This window comes from Canis lupus, chromosome 22 (assembly GCF_011100685.1).
Source record: "Canis lupus familiaris isolate Mischka breed German Shepherd chromosome 22, alternate assembly UU_Cfam_GSD_1.0, whole genome shotgun sequence".
NCBI classification, from domain to species: Eukaryota; Metazoa; Chordata; class Mammalia; order Carnivora; family Canidae; genus Canis; species Canis lupus.
Window position 1 is genome coordinate 3,081,056 of NC_049243.1, and position 18,679 is coordinate 3,099,734.

The 18,679-nt window shown below is 34.8% G+C and overlaps 1 protein-coding gene across 1 annotated transcript in view; it reads right to left on the minus strand.

Moving 5' to 3' along the window:
- RB1 (RB transcriptional corepressor 1) overlaps positions 1-18,679 on the minus strand; it is a 145,641-nt gene that overhangs the window by 52,470 nt on the left and 74,492 nt on the right. The gene's annotated exons all lie outside the window — the stretch shown is intronic.

Below are 18,679 nucleotides of genomic sequence, written 5' to 3' on the forward strand. Positions count from 1 at the left end.
TTCAGTATACCTTTATTTGATACTACTCTTTAGAAAATAAATATACCTAGCAGTCTTGAAAAGCAACTAACAATGCTGTGGAAAAAAAGGGGCTGAGAGTTTATAACAGATTTCTCAGAACTTTCCTTGGCTTCAAGATCTGTGAGCAAGATCTTAAGGCATGGCTATTACTTTAAAATACAAGCAAAACAGTCATTGGATATTTGTTATTACTGGAGACATTTTTGTTGCCCTCCCGTCAACAGAAAGATGAATCAAAAGTTTTGTAAGATTTTTCACAATGTGATACCTAACATAACAAATACTACTTTTCTAGAGCTTCAAATCCTGGGTAAAGCATAACTACATGGACAGAAAGTGTACTAAAGTTATTTTCCTTTGTTAGCATTGTACGTTATAGTAAATTACATACTTTAGAGTTTTCTTTCTTCTTTCCCCAGAAGACCTGTATGACTAGACTTAAGAATTTTACTTTTTATTACTTTAAAGTGACAGTACCAAGCCCTGCCTCCCAAAAATCCATGCCAACTGTTTTTAACATCTTTGTAAAAGAGTAGATGGTGTATTCTGTTCCACATTAATGCCCTTCAAAGGAACAGAAGATGAGAACATTTTTTAGGTGTGGAAAATAGCTCCCCAGGATCTTAATGATTGGTTCTAAACTCAGAAGTGACATTTTCTGGGATCCCTGGGTGGCGCAGCGGTTTGGCGCCTGCCTTTGGCCCAGGGCGCGATCCTGGAGACCTGGGATCGAATCCCACATCGGGCTCCCGGTGCTTGGAGCCTGCTTCTCCCTCTGCCTGTGTCTCTGCCTCTCTCTTTCTCTCCGTGTGACTATCATGAATAAATAAATTTAAAAAAAAAAAGAAAAAAAATTAAAAAAAAAAAAAAAAAAGAAGTGACATTTTCTGAGAAAAAAACAACTAAATAACTAATTTACCAAAAGGATATATGAAAATTATGTACTGTACATAAAATATGTACAAAACTTTAAAGAAACTGAAGACATTGCTTCAAGGAGTTCTAACTTTATATTTTACATTCAAAATACTGAAAGTAAATTTGAGGTATGAAACTTATAGATATTGGTATTTAAAGATTAGTCACTTAGTTGAGGAATACAAAATATAAAATGGATTTTCAGCAAACTTCTCATCCCCAACTGAGAAACATTTAATTCCTGACTCATATCTAAAGCAATTGCTTTTTGGTTCTGTAATTTTGGGCCCCTAATGAATGAACCACATACCTGATCTTTTGTAATATAGTAAGTTACTACTATTGCCTAGCAGAATCCTTACCACCTCCTAACACCCAGACATTTTAGTACTTACAGATCAATCCAACCCAAGATGCAAATAAGGGCTCTTAAGATCTTAAGATGTAACTTGGTGCTCTTGTGAATAAATACATAGAAAATTTCATAAACAGTGCTTAGTAGGCGCTTGGGTGGCTCAGTGGGTTAAGTGCCTGGCTTCAGCTCAGGTCATGATCCTGGGGTCCTGGGATGGAGCCCCCGCATGCATAGAGTTCCCTGCTCAGTGGGGAGTCTGTTTCTCCCTCAACTCTTCCCCCAACTTATACGCTCTTTCTCAAATAAACAAAATCTTTTAAAAAGAAAAAAAAAAAACAGTGCTTACTACTAGATTAATCTTAGCATAATCCTAAGGTAAGAGGTTTTTAAAAAGCTCTTTTGGGCTGGTCTGGAAATCAAATTATCCATTTATAACATGATTTCCAAGAAATTAATCCTAAATTAAAAGGAACTAATGGACAAACTTAAGCACACAAAATATCTTTAAATAGACCAGAGTATTTAATGGTTGACAAGATTACTTAATTAGCAACATTTTCCAGAGATCAACATATACACTCTCCTAAAATCACTAATTCTTCATTACCTATTTAATCTTTCTTCAATTTTTTTACCTGATATCTGCTACCCATCTTCTGACAATTTTACAAAAATACAAAGAATGATCAATTAAACAGGGCAACAGATCAAGATAATAAAACAGTATGAAATTAACTCCAGACCAACTTCTCTATTAAGTCTTTCCCATTCCTCCTGCTCTCAAAAAAGATTTAGTCCAATAATTCCTTAAAAGGATACAAAATTATCCTCATCACACTGTGGTTAAAGTGCTAAAAGCAGTGACAAAAACAGAATCCAAGTCACAGGACCCCAGAAGCAGAGATAATTCATGAACTTAATAATCACTTTTCAAACTTCAATCTTATTTACTCATATACAGTCAACCCATCAAGTGATTTTTGGAAATAATTAAAATTTAAGTAAAACCTAAGAATGAGAAACAAGTGTGTTTCTTTACTTAAAGCCAAGTTATAGTTAAAGCCACAGGGTGAATATGCTGAGTTCTATTAACCTTCCCATCAAAATGACTTCTGGTAAATATACAATTTAAAACTGAAAGAGCCTATAGGTCTTCTTAACTGAAGAATTAAAAAACCAAGTAACTTGCATAAGGTCATATAACAAGTTAAGGTAGAGCCAGGATAAGAACTTGAGGTTGTTTGTTTTTGACTCATCTCTTTTTTTTAAGTATGGCAAGGGAGGTAGCACATGCAAAGACCCTTGAACGTGGAATGAGAATGTCGTACACTGAAAGAACTAAAAGCCAAAGTGGCTGGAGACATAGGGCTGAGACGTTACATGTACTCATAGGCCATAATAAGACCATGTTAAGATCCGAAGAGATGTGGAAAACACTGAAGGATTTCCAGTTAAGAGAGACAAGATCAGATTTGCATTTCAAAAAGATTCCTCTGATTACAGGGTAGAGATGCATTTGTCTTCATCAAAAGAAAACAATCATAATAAGAAATATATTTATTCAATTTAAACTTAAAGAGCTGTTCTGATCCTTTATGTTCTCTCTCATTCAAATGGCCTTTCTTTTTTGAAATGATGCTGATGAAAGCTGAAAGATATATTTTAATGTCATCACTTTGTAAAATTAAACCACTTCTCCCTTGTGGAGAAATTGGTACATTCATACACTGCTGATGGGAGCAGAAAATGGTATGATCCTCAAGGACAGGAATCTGGCAATCCCTCTCTCTCTCTCTCTCTCTCTCTCTCTCTCACACACACACACACACACACACACACACACACACGGACGCACACACATTCACTCTTTGAGCCAGGATTCTCATTTCTAGTTGTTTGCTTGGAAAACATAATTTTACTAATGTAAAAACATACATACAAGGTACAGCACTATTTGAAACTATAACTATTGGAAACTAGAAGTCCATGCAGAGGAGACTGGTTGAATACACTGCGGCACATATACAATGTAGTGGCATGAAGCCGTGATAAAGAATGAGAAAGAGAAAGAGCTCTATGAACTGATATGGAGAGATTTCCATAAGTGAAAAAAGTAGTGTAAGAGAATACGTTTGGTATGCTGTCTCTGGTATAACAAAAAGCAAAATAAAAAGGCAAATGTATATTTGCTTATTTTTACCAAAAGAAACATAAGATAAACCAAATAGCAAGGAATAGGAGTGAGGAACAACACAGAGAGGATACTGAAGGTTATGACACTTATCTGAGCGTGAGGCTTTGGGGAGCACGTTAATGTTGTACACCAGAAATCAGAAACCCTTTTCTTTAAGGGTCAGAGAGTGAGTATGTTAGGCCTGTTGCAACTTCTCAACTCTGCCTTACAGTACAAGAGCAACCACAGACAATACATAAGTGAGTGGGTGTGGCTGTGTTCCAATAAAACTTTACATAATCAGGTGGGTGGTCTGTGGCTGCATGTGCCACTTCTTGCTCCACATAGTCAACAAACTAAATCCAACAAAAATGAGAAAGAAAAAAAAAAAAAAAAACCAACCTAGAACTACATCCACATTAGTACATAACACATAAGAGCTCTCGATCATCTGTTGAATGAATGACCCTTGGAGTTCTATTAAAAGATGGACATGAGTCTAGTGGGAGGGGGGGCTTTATCTCACGACCCAGTCAATAAAACTCACTCTGCCCCTCTTCTCTGATAAAAATCCTTTTCATCCTCCAAGGGCCAGTTCAACTTGTAAACAAAATCTTTGATGATGCTACTATCTGTACCCTTTTTTTTTTTTTTTTACTGTTTTTTATTTTAAAGATTTTATGTATTCTTGAGAAACACACACACACAGAGAAGGCAGAGACTTAGGCAGAGGGAGAAGCAGGCTCAGTGAGGGGAGCCTGAGGCAGGACTCAATTCCTGAATTCCAGGATCACACCCTAAGCGGAAGACAGATGCTCAACCGCTGAGCCACCCAGGCGTCCGTCCCATTTTAGTTATCATTTTTATCTTCCTGACACATCAAGATCCTTGAGGAAAGGGATTATGTTCTGTACCTCTTTGTATTTTTTATAGTATCTAACATAGGTTGAACTAGAGGGGGTAGGGATTGGAAGGAAAGGGCTTAGAGTTAAGAACAAGTTAAATATGATTCGCCCACCAGACCAAATATTAATTTTTTTCCTTTTGACTATTTTTATTTTAATTCCAGTATCATTAACATACAGTGTTCTAACAGTTTCAGGTATACAATGCAGTGATTTGAAGCTTTTTAAAAAAGATTTATCAGAGAGAGACAGTGAGAGTGAACAGGGAGAGAGAGAGAATGTTCAAGTGACTCCCTGCTGAGTGTTGAGCCCCACGCAACACTTGATCCCAAAACCATGAGATTATGACCTGAGCCAAAATCAAGAGCTGGCCACTTAACTGACTGAGCCACCAGGTGTCCCTGAAGATTAATTTTTAATAACCAATACATATTTGCTTATACACTACTCACTCTGGGTATTTATCAATGTAGTTGCAATAAATGTCCTATTTTTACACGCAAAAATGTAAAGAAAATAAAGACTGCCTCTTTTATCATCAAACCTATGTATGGTTCTCCTCATTCTTCAAAAGCCCAAGGAAAGGAAGCAAATTTTCCTTTGTCAATACTACTCTGACACAAGAATTCAACTCCTGCAGTTATTACCTAAACTTGCTTTACTGAACCCCCACCTTTAGATGAGGTTATAGAGTTGTTAAAGGAAACCACCGCATTCAAGACATTCTTTACGCAACTATGGATTTCTCTTTTGGAGCAACTATTTTCTAGGCCTGTTGTATCCTAGAATTTTTCCCACTTTTTTCTCTCTGCAATCCTGTTTCACTCTTTCTTAGATACCATAATTTCTCCTTTCTTGGATTTCTTTTTTACTTTGCTAAATCAAATTCTCTAATAATTTTATTTCAAAAAGAATAGTTAAGAGATAAACCTTCTGAGTCCTTATATGTCTGAGAATTGTTTCATTTTACCCTCCTGTTTGACATGTAAGCTAGATTGAGAATTCTAAGTTATCAGACATCCACTACTCCTGCTAAGAACTTTGATGTTGATCTGGATCTTATTCCACTGTAAATAACTTCCTTTTTTCTTGCTGGAAATTTTATAATTTTCTCGTTACCTTTTGAATTCTGAATTTTTCATCAATATGTATCCACATTCATTTATCCTGCTTGGACCTATGAACCCTTTCCAATGGAAGTCTCTGAAAAAAAGGTTCTGAAAAAAAATTTTTTTTTAAATCTTGTATTTCTTTGGGGGATGGATATTAAACTGAGGTTATCCAAAAAATGCCAAAATTAGGGCAATATAAGCTTGCAACAAAGTGGTTTGATGCATTTTCTTCTTAAGCAGAAGTACTTTTCCTGTCCCATTTTTTTATTCAAATGTTACAGAAGTCTATAGATTTACCTTATTTATAGATTTACCTCATTTTCTGTCTGCTTTTCTTACAGACCAAGCAGGAAGCTATAGGTACTGTGTGTGTGTGTGTGTGTGTGTGTGTACAACAGTTGGGGTGGGGCCAGGCATGTACCTTATAGTTTGTGCACTGCATAAAAGCACAGGGCTTCAGCATAAATTCTTCATATAAATTCTGCTTCCAAGGGAAGCTGTATCCGGAGGGGCATCTTTTTCTAATTCATTAGTACAGAGGAATGCGCATTTTCCTGATTCCTATAGGACTGAGGTGGGGGACTGGCTGAAATACTTCACGGACCCGTGTTCTCAAAATGTAGCATCAGCATTGCATGGAAACCTGTTAGAAATATAAATTCTTGGACCCTACCCTAGAAACTTTGGGGTTGCACCCAGCAATCTGTAACCTGTGTTTTAACAAGCCCTCCAGGTGATATTTTGATGCATGCTCAAGTTCAAGAGCTACTGGCAGACAGCACTTTAAAAATCTCTCCTGATTACTGCCTTACTCTCTATATCTGCTACTTTGAGCTTAGAGACTGACTCCCACTTTCACCAGAGCCCTTCCCTGTCTGTGTGTATGGAGAGCTGTGGTTTTCTCTACTTTGTTGTATCTTTCAATACAGTCCTCATTTACTTTTTATCCTCAGAGCTGAATCAACCCCTCAACTTCCCTCCATAATTTTTCTCCTTTATTGTCTCAGTATTGCAGGATTTCACTCCCTCGTGTGTTTTTTATTTTTCTTTTCTGTACCTTCTAGAGAGGTTTTGAGGAAGGAAAGGAAGTAAAGGTGTGTGGTTAGCTTGCTAGTTTGAACCAGAAATATTCCCATTTTTCAAAAGCAATTGTACAATGTAAATTACACAAGAAAATGTTATACTACTTAAACTCTTTTACTGCTGCTGAAAAATAATATGCAAAGGGCTTTTTCATCAAAACAAAGCAAATCTTTCATTATGAATAACATAACTTTTCTTTAAACAATGATAATCTCTTAAACTATTTAATCATTGTTAGCTCATATTTTAACAGGTCATAAAAACCTATGAATCAATTTATTACAGTTCTTTATTTTAAAATAATTTTTATTTAATTACATGAATGTAAAATATTCACACTAGACTAAATTTAGGCTTTCTAGGGGAAAGGATTTTATGAATAGTACTCGATAAAAAAAGAAATAGTTTATTTAAATAAAAATGAGTATTAAAACAGCACTAAAAATTATACCTTTTGGGTCATATATCACATTTGTGATTTTTGCTGATGGCCAAAATAACTGGATTCAAAACTGTTGGGTAAAAATTGCTATATTTTGTGTTGTGGTCTTACAAGACTTATTTAGATTGAAACACAAATAATTTTGATATAAAAAGAAGGGAAAATAGGGACATGTATAAAAAATAGGAAGGGACAATTACAAATAGTTTGTCTGTAAAAGATCATAGAAAAAGTGGTTGTTGTTCCCACAGAAATAATTAAAAAGGTCAGGTATATCATTTTTGAATTATCATGGCAATCTCTATCCACCCAAGCCATTTATTCTTCCCTTGAAACTGGACTGTGGAAAGTTCATTTTCAGAAAACCTTGTTTCAATATGTGAGTTAGATCCTGGTTTAAGAGTACATACTACTGAAAGTGTCCAGTATGCCTAATTACAAAGATAATGCAAATGTTTGTATTTTTAAGAACAAGTTTATATTTCTAAGAGTTCAGTACTGGATTAGGGAATCCTATGTTCATTTTTGTTTAGGATTCATGTATTGGTAAAACAGGAATCATTTTACTTTTCCATCTTTCTCATTTTTACTGCTTAAAATAAAAAACCAAAATGACAAGACTTTAGTTATAATAGTGTTACTTAATATGCAAATTTAAAAATTTAATTATCTTAAAACATAGAAAGAATAAATATAATAATCAGATATTAATAAAAACAAACAAGTTTTTATTAATTTATTAAAGATAAAAATGACCAAATATTAAACTCCAAAAATGAACTTAAATAAAAGATAGCAAGACAGATTTCTGTTAGTCTTTAAGGAATTTTTTAAGAGCATAATCAAATCTTAAGGAAAAATTATGTTATATTTTAACAGAGGCAAGAAACACTGAAACTTAAGCAAGAAGAACAAAAGGTTTTTTTGAAAGAGAAATAAATCCAGCTGTTTCCTATTCTACATTTTCTTATCAGCTCTAAATCCACACTTACAGGAAGACATCTTAGATACTTTAGATATTTGGCTATTTCTGCCAATAGTAGAAAATATGAAGAACCAATCAGTAAAATAATAAAATCACACACCCAAGGGCCTCTGACATGCATTTTGAAACAGACTAGGTTGGGACAGTTCAGAGTTTTAAGAACATGACATAAATATTTGGGAAAGATAAATATCAAAAAGTTGGTTTTATTTTATTATGAAAAGAATTTGAACTTATTAAATGACTTAGGAACAACTGCTCTAGTGTTTCTAAAATTTTACTAAACTCATTAGTAATAGCCTTATTTTGCTAGAGGAATTTAGAAATTATATTGATTAAAATAAGTATCTCGAGGCACCCGTCAGTTAAGTATCATCTGCCTTCAGTTCAGGTCATGATCCTGGGGTCCTGGGATTGAGCCCTGCATGGGGCTCCCTGCTCGGTGGGGAGCATGCCTCTCCCTCTCCTTCTGCTACTCCCCTCACTTGTGCTTCAATTAATAAATGAAATCTTTAAACATTTTTTTCTTAAAATAGATATTTCATAAAATACCTCTACTTTTTGTTTCTTTCACATCTAGATTCCCGAACTGTTCCTCACTATTACAGTCAGGCCATAACTACAAACAAGTTCAGAGACTGAAATTCTAAGATTATGTTCAAGCAATTTCCTAACATCATGACCTTGCAGAAGACCCTCTGAACAGGAGTACAAATGCTTCCATTTCCACAAGTTAATAAGCAAAGAGGATCAAAAAAAATAAAAAAATAAAAAAATAAAAAAAAAATAACAAAGCAAAGAGGATCTTTCTGAGTTATTCTTCTACAATTGCTATCTCCCTTCTTGTTTGCACTTGAATAATGAACTAACACTGCCCTCAGGTAATTACTGACATGATTCATACCTAAAGCAATATAACAAATTCCAACTGCGATATTACAGTGAACACTGCCCACATTTAACAATGCTGGAGTTCAGTTACACCTTTTTCCCCCTGAATTTTTCCATTTTGAAAAGGCAATGGGGGAGGGGAGCGCCTCAGGAGAAAAGTTCTACATGCTTCTAGAAAGTGAGGATAAACAGATCCAATACTGTTTAACTGTATTCTCAGTTCTCTGTTCTTAAGAAATCATGCATAGTAGAAGAAAGGGAATGAAGGGAACTAACAATTGTTCTATTTTTAAAATGTACCATTCTCAGGGCGCCTGGGTGGCTCAGTTGGTTAAGAGTCTGCCTTTGGCTCAGGTCATGATCCCTGGGTTCTGAGCCCTGCGTGGACTCCCTGCTCAGCAGGGAGCCTGCTTCTCCTTCTCCCTCTGCCCCTCCCTCCAATCACCCTGCTTGTGGGTTGTGTGCTCTCTCTTAAGTAAATAAATCTTTAAAAATAAAATGCACCATTTTCATAAGTGTTCATTTATTCCTCACAGTGACTCTGAAGGTAAATACTATTAGCCTCATTTTACAGACAAGGAAACCTGATGCAGAGACATGACGGGTTCATAATCACACCAAAGCAAGTTACATAGTAAGTTACATAAGCTTTTCTTATCTGTAAAATAGGGATAGCATTATTTACCTTCTGTGAAAATTATTGAGATCTGGTCGTTCCAAAGCCCAGATTCCTCTTGTTGCAGCATAGTGACACAGACACACACACACACAAACACAGATAAAGCAAGAATAAAGAAACGAATCACAACACTGCATATATCCAACAGTAAACTATACCATGAGGCAGCACAGAGGTTAAGAACACTGTCTCTAGAACCACAGACAGCCCGAGTTAAAATTCTGGCTCGGCCATCAACTTAGTTTTGTGGATCTGCAGCATAACAAATTCTACCTGCAGTATAACAACAAACACGGTGCACATTTAATAATGCTGGAGTTCAGTTATACCTTATAAGGAAAAGGTTCTCAATTGCTCTGTGCCTGGGTTTCTTCACCTGTGAATTGGTGAAAATGACAGCATCTATTTCAGAGTTTGCAAAGTAAAGGAACTAACACCTTTCAGTACTTTTAACAGTGCCTGTAACAGCACACATATAAAAGTATTAACTATTATGATTTCTACACTGAAATGTTATCTGTGTAAGTGAGGATCATTTTGATGGAGGTCTGTATGATGATCAGGAAAGATTCCAAAGAATTAAGCCAGTGATGAGCTTTTTAAAAGCACTGCCTAAAGCTAGTTTCTTTGAGCTGCACCTGGGGACATTTCTGAGTTGCTGATTTTTTTTTTTTTTTTAATGTCCCTAGATTTCTTTAGTCCCTTGTGCCAATTCATGAGCGAGGAAAATGTATATAATATGGATGTTAAGAGAGTTGAGAAAGGAAGACATGAATGGGCAAGTCTCCTCCACAGTAATGCTACCATTACTCATGTATGTCAGAGTGTTCTAAAGATTAAAGAAGGAGGCAAATGCATAGAGAAAAGAATAGACCAAATAGTCAAACATGGGATACAAGACTAGAAGGCACTTGAGTGAAGGTTTAGATAAGGAAAAGGTTTTATGTTTAAAACCATAAATAGATCTGGATCAAGAACTCAAGGCTCACACCAGCATTTAGTACAGGAGAAGACTTGTATTAATTTATAATAGTCACACCTCAGTTACTTAGGGTTTTCCATTTATTGTTTTTTAACATATGAGAAGCCATATAAAAAAACATTTTAATGTCTCATTGATTCTCAACAATTATGAAGAAATGGAATTAATTTACTAAATTGAGCTTATATTCTTAGATCTTTTTAAATAATCATCTATTCATATTTCAGTGGATATTCATATAAACTAATTTACTAACCTTATTTTTGTTTGTGCTTTTTCTGAATATCTGTATTTTTAAATTTTTCTCTAAAATAGTCCACTAGCAGGAAACAAAGATACTATCAAAAATTTTATTCTACAATATTGCCTTTCTTTACTTTCCCTTTTCAGGCTCTACCTTTTTTCATTCTTATAGAAGACTTTAGGCATACTGGGATCGCTTATTAACTCCTGAGAGAAAACTCAGTTCTAACATTTCAGTCTATGAAAATAGACCTAGTGTTACAATTCATTTTTATCTCCAATCTCCTTGAGTTGTTGCTCCAAATACCTAATTTCATCAACCATACATTAATATGAATTCTAAAAATATATTATATTAAAATCTCATTTCTGAGAGTTGTGTGAAACAAACACATATGCACACTAGTACTTTCTTTTAAAGTAAAACTTGGTCTTTTTTTTTTTTATTTTTATTTATTTATGATAGTCACAGAGAGAGAGAGAGAGAGAGAGAGAGGCAGAGACACAGGCAGAGGGAGAAGCAGGCTCCATGCACTGGGAGCCCGATGTGGGATTCGATCCCGGGACTCCAGGATCGTGCCCTGGGCCAAAGGCAGGCGCCAAACCGCTGCGCCACCCAGGGATCCCGGTCTTTTTTTATAAAGTCTTTTTTAAATCTTTTCTTCCTAAAGGATTCAGTAGACCAATAAGGACAGTGCACTGAACAAAGGAACTGGTCCACAAATCCTACCTCCTCCCCTTCCTATAACGAACTAGCTTCTGGGCAAAACACTTAACCTTGTTACTCAAGGTAAAAAATATATATATAATTTTCTCACTTAAACTATTTATACTGTTGCCTTTTATAATGTCCCATATCCCTGACTACATGTTATAGTGGTAACAAAAACAGTGTGAATCAACAGAAATAATGCAACACAATGAGAGGAGCACTTTACTAGATGAACATGGAATTTGGAATCAAACCAATCTGGAGGTTCAAATGCCAAGTGGGTGATCTTAGACAAATTACTTAACTTTCCTAAGCCTGTTTCCACTTTTATAAAATGAAAATACTTTTAACAACTTCAAAGAATTTGTGAGAATTAAATTAGACAAATATTTTTGGTATACACACACCATTTTTAATTAGTGCATAAAATTAAATGGTACATTTACTTTCGTAGAGTATTTCATTTACTAATAGAACTAGCTTTCCATTTTTAACAAGATTAAAAACTCTTACTTAAAAAAAAAATCTCTAACTTTAAGACTAAATTAGTCTACAACTGCTCATCTACAATTGCTGAAGCTGGGCCATAATTTCCCCCACTGTGTCTAATTTCAAGTTTTCCTACTTCTGTGTCTTTCCACATTTCTACATTTGTTGCAAGTCTTTTCCCACCTACATATAATTACTCCCTCGTCTGATCCTCGTGGCCTATCTTATTTCATAATATATTACAGTAATTTACTTTTCCACTAGGTGCCAATCTCCTTTAAGGTGACTATTTTCCATGTCATTATATATCTCACAAAGACAAGTACAAGTCCTTTAAAATATCTGATGTACAGAATACCAGGTGTAGCCCAAAAAGAACTGGGGAAAACTGAGCTAAAGGAGAACAGGGAAATGAGACCTCTATGTAACCTTTTTATAAAGAATCTTTCTTCAATATTTTATAAATTGTGAAGCAATCTAAAGGAATATGGATCTACATTCAGTACTGGCGAATAATTCTTAACATTTAAATCATTTTGTAGAAACATAAAATATTTGAACTAGGAGAACCCAAATCTTTTGGTCTATCTCAGTTTACAAAGCAAGAAACTAAGACAAAAATACTAACTAGCACATGAAAGAGTCATGACCTAAAACCAGGTCTTCTGATTCCATATCCCACTTTAGGCAGCTGTATCTGTCACTGGATAAATGCGGTTTGCTCCACAGATGAAAGAACTCTCTAGCTATAGTGAGTGAGTGAGGAATAGTGAAGGGAGGTGGGGAAGGGCCAGATTCCACAACCAGAGAAAAGAGGTTAAACTTTTCTGAATGGCAACAGGGAGCTACTGGAGGTTTTTAAACAACAGCATGGCATGAATAAGCATTTAGAAATATTAACTGGGCACCAAAGCTTAAATGGAGAATAGTAGCAAAGCTGGGAGATCAAACAGGAGCCTAAATGTAAATGAAAATAAAATTTTTAAAACAATATAATAAAATAAATCTAAGAGACATGTATATATATATATATATATATATTTTTTTTTTTTTTTAATTATAAGACTCTGTATCTAACCATAGAGAAAAAGAAGGAAAGAATACTCAGTATTTAAGCCTGGATCACTTGAAAAGTAATGTAAAAATATAGATATTGGTAAGCAAAGCTGTATTTAGAACAAAAATAATAATTTCAGTTTTGATTAATAAAACCAATTCTCCTTAATCTTAAGAAGCTACTAGTCATTTATGGGAATTAAGGGCAAGAAATTAGGAACACATTGGGTCAGAGTGAGAAAGGTTAAAGCCTTAGTTATACTTTCAGAAAGAATCAGACTTTTAAAATTCTAAAAAAAAAAAAAAAGATTTTCTCTTGCTGGCAAAAAAAATAAATAAATATAAAATAAATATATGGTTATTTTAAATAACTCATGAGGAGCTTTTAAAATTACCCAACATAGGAGATCCCTGGGTGGCTCAGCAGTTTAGTGTCTGCCTTTGGCCCAGGGTGACCCCAGGATTCTGGGATGGAGACCCACATTGGGCTCCCTTAGTGGAGCCTTCTCCCTCTGCCTATGTCTCTGCCTCTTTTTCTCTCTCTCTCTCTCTGTGTCTCTCATGAATAAATAAATAAAATCTTAGGAAAAATAAAATTACCCAACATAAAATATTTTCCATTATAAGAGCATGATTACTGTATAAATACAATATATGGCATTATATTATTTCATCATCCTTACCCATAGTCTCAGAAAAGTGTTTTACACGACTGACTTAATCGTTATCTTACAGTTCTCTCACCTTCCTGAGACAAAGCTCTCAGTAAAATGTAACTTAAAAAAAAAACAATGTCTAATGTAGATACTAAAACCTTTGTGTAAAGTGCACCAGAGGTTAATGACCTACCATACAAATATAGAACAGATATCCTTTTTGGCTTTTTCAGAGCCACAGGCTTTTCTGCCTTTTGTGTTCACTTCCTGTCAAGTTTGGCATTTCAAAAGAACACTGAAGAAGCTTAAAAAGTTTGTCATCAAATTGAGACTCTAAAAAAATATAAGCTATTTGTTGTAACTGTGCTGCTATGTAAAACAGACCTTCATTTAAAATTCGGAAAACTAATAAAAGAGAAATTTTTACATCTTTTCTATGTAAAAGTGGTTTGGCCAAATACACATGTAACTGAAGGAAGAAATCTGCAAATGTTTGGGGACTACAGGAAGTATTAAGACAGAATCCATTTTAACGAGTCAACTTTATTCAGCAACAAATTAAAGGATATTCAATTTTCTTGTGACTTATTAAAATTAAAACAATAGTTAATAACTACTACTTCTATGATCTCCATATAGTAAGTACTCCTCTGAAACAGTATTATTCAGAAGATATGATGCATTTAATACAGGAAAATAGAAATAAAGTATTTAGGGTATCCTAAATTGTCCTTAAATATACATATTTATAAAAATTTTATGAGTAAATACTATGTATAACTCTTTCAGCTATGATGATGAAGGAACAAATAGGATTTGTCTTAACTAAAAAAATTGAACAACATAAATCAAACAATAGATTTCTGCATTGAACAACAAGTAGCAAAGGACAGTAATCCCCGAGAGAAAGAAAACAAATGGTAAAGCCCAACCACTGCCTCAGTTTACTGCATGGAGAGAGCTGCCAGGCTACAAGGCAAAGAGAATAAATTTAAATAAACCCAATGTCTGTCTCCCTGGCAGAAAAAACAGAGTTCAGAATTCAAGGAAGCCAAGGTAGCTAAAATTAGTTGGATAGGACATCAGAGAGGAAAGAGTTCCATGGAAAGGAAAGAGTTGCAAAGAGAGAGCTTCAGGGACCTGAAGATGGTTAAGCTCAAGTCTACCGGAGCATAGAAACTACCCAGAGTCAAGGAAAAAAAAAACACTGGAAAGGCAGAATCATTCCAGAAGCTGACACTGGGCCAAGAAAAGTTCTGATTTCCACCAGGCAGAGTGGAAAAAGCTTTTACTGCATGGGACATCAGGTAGCCTACTCAGAAGGGTGTTGTAGATTAGGCACAGATTAAAGATTGTTCTGGCTTTATCTAAAAACAACAACAAAAGCCTTGAAAAGGATCAAATTATTTTCAAGAAACTAAACTGTGTACCAAAACACAATTGAAGCATACTGAAAAGAATATGAAAATATCTAGGACTCCAAAGGTAAAGCTCACAATGTCTGGCACCTGGTAAAAAAATTACAAAGCAAGAAGAGCAACATCCACAATAGCAAAACTATGGAAAGAACCCAGATATCCATCGACTAATGAATGAATAAAGGAGATGTGGTGTATATATATATATATACACACACAAAAGGATACTACTCAACCATCAAAAAAAAATCAAAATCCTGCCATTTGCAACAACATGGATGGAACTAGAGGATATTATGCTAAGTGAAATAAGTAAATTAGAGAAAGACAATTATCATATGATCTCACATCATATGTGGAATTTAAGAAACAAAACTGGACCATAGGGGAAGAGAGGAAAAAATAAAACAAGACAAAATCAAAGAGGGAGACAAATCATAAGAGATTCTTAATCATAGGAAAAAACTGAGGATCACTGGAAGGGAGGGGAGTGAGGGGATGGGGCAACCGGATGATAGATGACATTAAGGAGGGCTCATGATGGAATGAGCACTGGGTATTATATAAGACTGATGAATCACCGAACTCTACTTTTAATAATACATTATATGTTAATGTATAGAATTTAAATTTAAAAATTATAAAGCAGATCAAAAAAGGCAGAAAAATATTAAAAAGGAGAAGTACCAGTCAATATAAACAGACCTAAAAAGACAGACATGTTAGAATTCATAGACAAGAACTTTAAAAGTTATTATAACTATATTCCATATGTTCAAGAAGGTAAAGTCTAAACATATCTTTTTACCCACATATGTTAATGAGAGATATAGAAGACATAAAAAAGATCCAAATAAAACTTCAAGGTGATAAATATAGTATCTAAGATTAAAAATGCAGTAGGTGGAAACAAAAGCAGATTAGACATTTCAGAGGAAAAAAATTAATGAACTTGAAGATATAGCTATAGAAACTATCTAAAATGAAAAAAAGAAAAACACCTGGGGAAAAGAACAAAAACAGAGCATCAATGAGCTGTGGGACAACCAAGTCACCTAATACATTCATGATTAGAATCCCTGAAGGGAGGGGGTGGGAGGAGTCAACTAAACTATTTTAAGAAAATAATAGACAAAAGTTTCCAAATTTGATGAAACCTATGAAGTCCACAAATCCAGAACTTTAGGAAAGTGAAACATGAAGAAAACTAAACCGAAGCACATATGGCTTACTTTAAGAAACAAGAAAAAGCTCATACAATCTAACCTTACACACCCAAAGGAACTAGAAAAGAACAAAGTCCCAGACAAATCAGAGCAGAAATAAATGACATAGAGACAAAGAAAGAAAAGAAAGAAAGAAAAGAAAAGAAAAGAAAAGAAAAGAAAAGAAAAGAAAAGAAAAGAAAAGATCAGCGAAACCAAAAACTGGTTCTTTTAAAAGATAAAAAAATTGATAAACCTTTAGCCAGACCCATCAAGAAAAACAGAAAAGACCCAAATAAAATCAGAAATGTAAGAGAAGTATCAACCAATGCCATATAAATACAAAGGCTTGTAAAAGACTACTACAAAAACTTAGAAGCCAACAAATTAGGCAACTTAGAAGAAATGGTTAAATTCCTAGAAGAAATAAGAAATCTGAGATCAATTACTAGTAATGAAACAGAACCAATAATCAAAAAACTACCAAAAAATAAAAGTCCAAGACAAGAGACATTCACAGATGAATTCCACCAAACATTTAAAGAAGAGTTAATGCCTATTCTTCTCAAACTATTCCAAAAAACAGAAGAGGAAGGAAAGCTTCCAAACACATTCTACTAGACTGGCATTTTCCTGATACCAAAACCAGACAAAGACACTACAAAAAAAGAAAACTATAGGCCAATATCCGTGATGAACACAGTTGAAAATCCTAAACAAAATATTAGCAAACCATATTCAACAATACATCAAAAGGATTATGCACCACAAATCAAGTGAGATTTATTCCACAGACGGAAAAGCAGTTCAACATTGATACAATCAACATGATATAACATATTAACACAAAAAAGGATAAAAAATCTTATGATCATCTAGATATATGCAGAAAAAGCATTTGACAAAATTCAACATTCATTCATGGATAAAAACTCTCAACAAAGTGGGATGAGAGTAACAGATCTCAATAAAAGATAAAAATGAAAAACTCGGAGATAACAGCATAACCCAATTGTGAAAAGCAGAGCTTTTCCTCTACTATCAGGAACAAGACAGGAATATACACTCTCACCAGTTCTATGCAACGTAGTACTGGAAGTCCTATCTGTAACAATCAGATAAGAAAAAGAAATGAGATATCCATATTGGTAAAGAAGAAGTTAAACTGTCACTACGTGCAATGACATGATCCTATATATACAAAATCCTAAAGACTCTACTAAAAGACTAGCAGAATAAATGAATTCAGTAAAGTGCAGGATACAAAATTAATACCAAGAAATTGAATGCATTTCCATACACTGATTAAAAAGCTGCAGAGAGGGCAGCCCCGGTGGCACAGCGGTTTAGCACCGCCTGCAGCCTGGGGTGTGATCCTGGAGACCCGGGATCGAGTCCCATGTCGGGCTCCCTGTATGGAGCCTGCTTCTCTCTCTGCCTGTGTCTCTGCCTCTCTTTCGCTCTCTCTGAATAAATAAATAAATAAATCTTAAAAAAAAAAAAAAGCTGCAGAGAGAGAAATTAAGAAAACAAGTCCATTTACAATCGGAACAAAAAGAATAAAATAGCTTGGTATAAAATTAGCCAAGGAGATGAAAGATCTGTACCTGAAAACTATAAAACATTCATGCTGCCTATAAGAAACCTACTTTAAGTATAAAGACACAAATAGGTTAAAAATAAAAGAAAGGAAAAATATATGCCAAAGTATTAGTAATGAAAAGAAAGCTGGAGTGGTTTTACTAATATCAGACCAAGCAGTTGTCTGCTTCAGAGGTCCAGAACCTCTTCAAGCATCGAAGCCTTTGGTCGGTCCCTCGTCCACATTCCTCCTCTCTCTCTACCTCCTGTCCTGAGGGACTTCCTCTCTCACTCAGCCTCTTGGTCCCTTGACCTCCTCATTTCCAATGGTCTTCATTTCCATTCCCAATCACTCACGTGCTCCCAAGCTTATTTCTCAGAATACAGTAAACTATCCAAAATGCTCTAGCTCTGGAATATAAAATTGAGTTCTCTTATTCTCTATTAAATTTCATTAAAAGCTGCTTTTTTTTTAAACCTCTACTTTGTCCTCCTATGCCCGCTATGCAACTGAAACTACAAACCTTATCACTTTAATCACTCTGACCAACTTCCTCACCTTATTTGCCAGATTATCACTACTGCATCTGTGTAGGCAAAGCCCAAGATCCTGAGTCAATCTAGCTGTTCATTTTTTTCTAATCTTCCATCTAGCTGTTAGATGATGCTGGAAAGAATAATGCCACCACAAAGAGTGGGTAGCACTACAAATTTAAAACTTCTACCTTCAAAATTTCTTCCAGTGCTGCTGGATAATCCTCTTGTCTTTCATC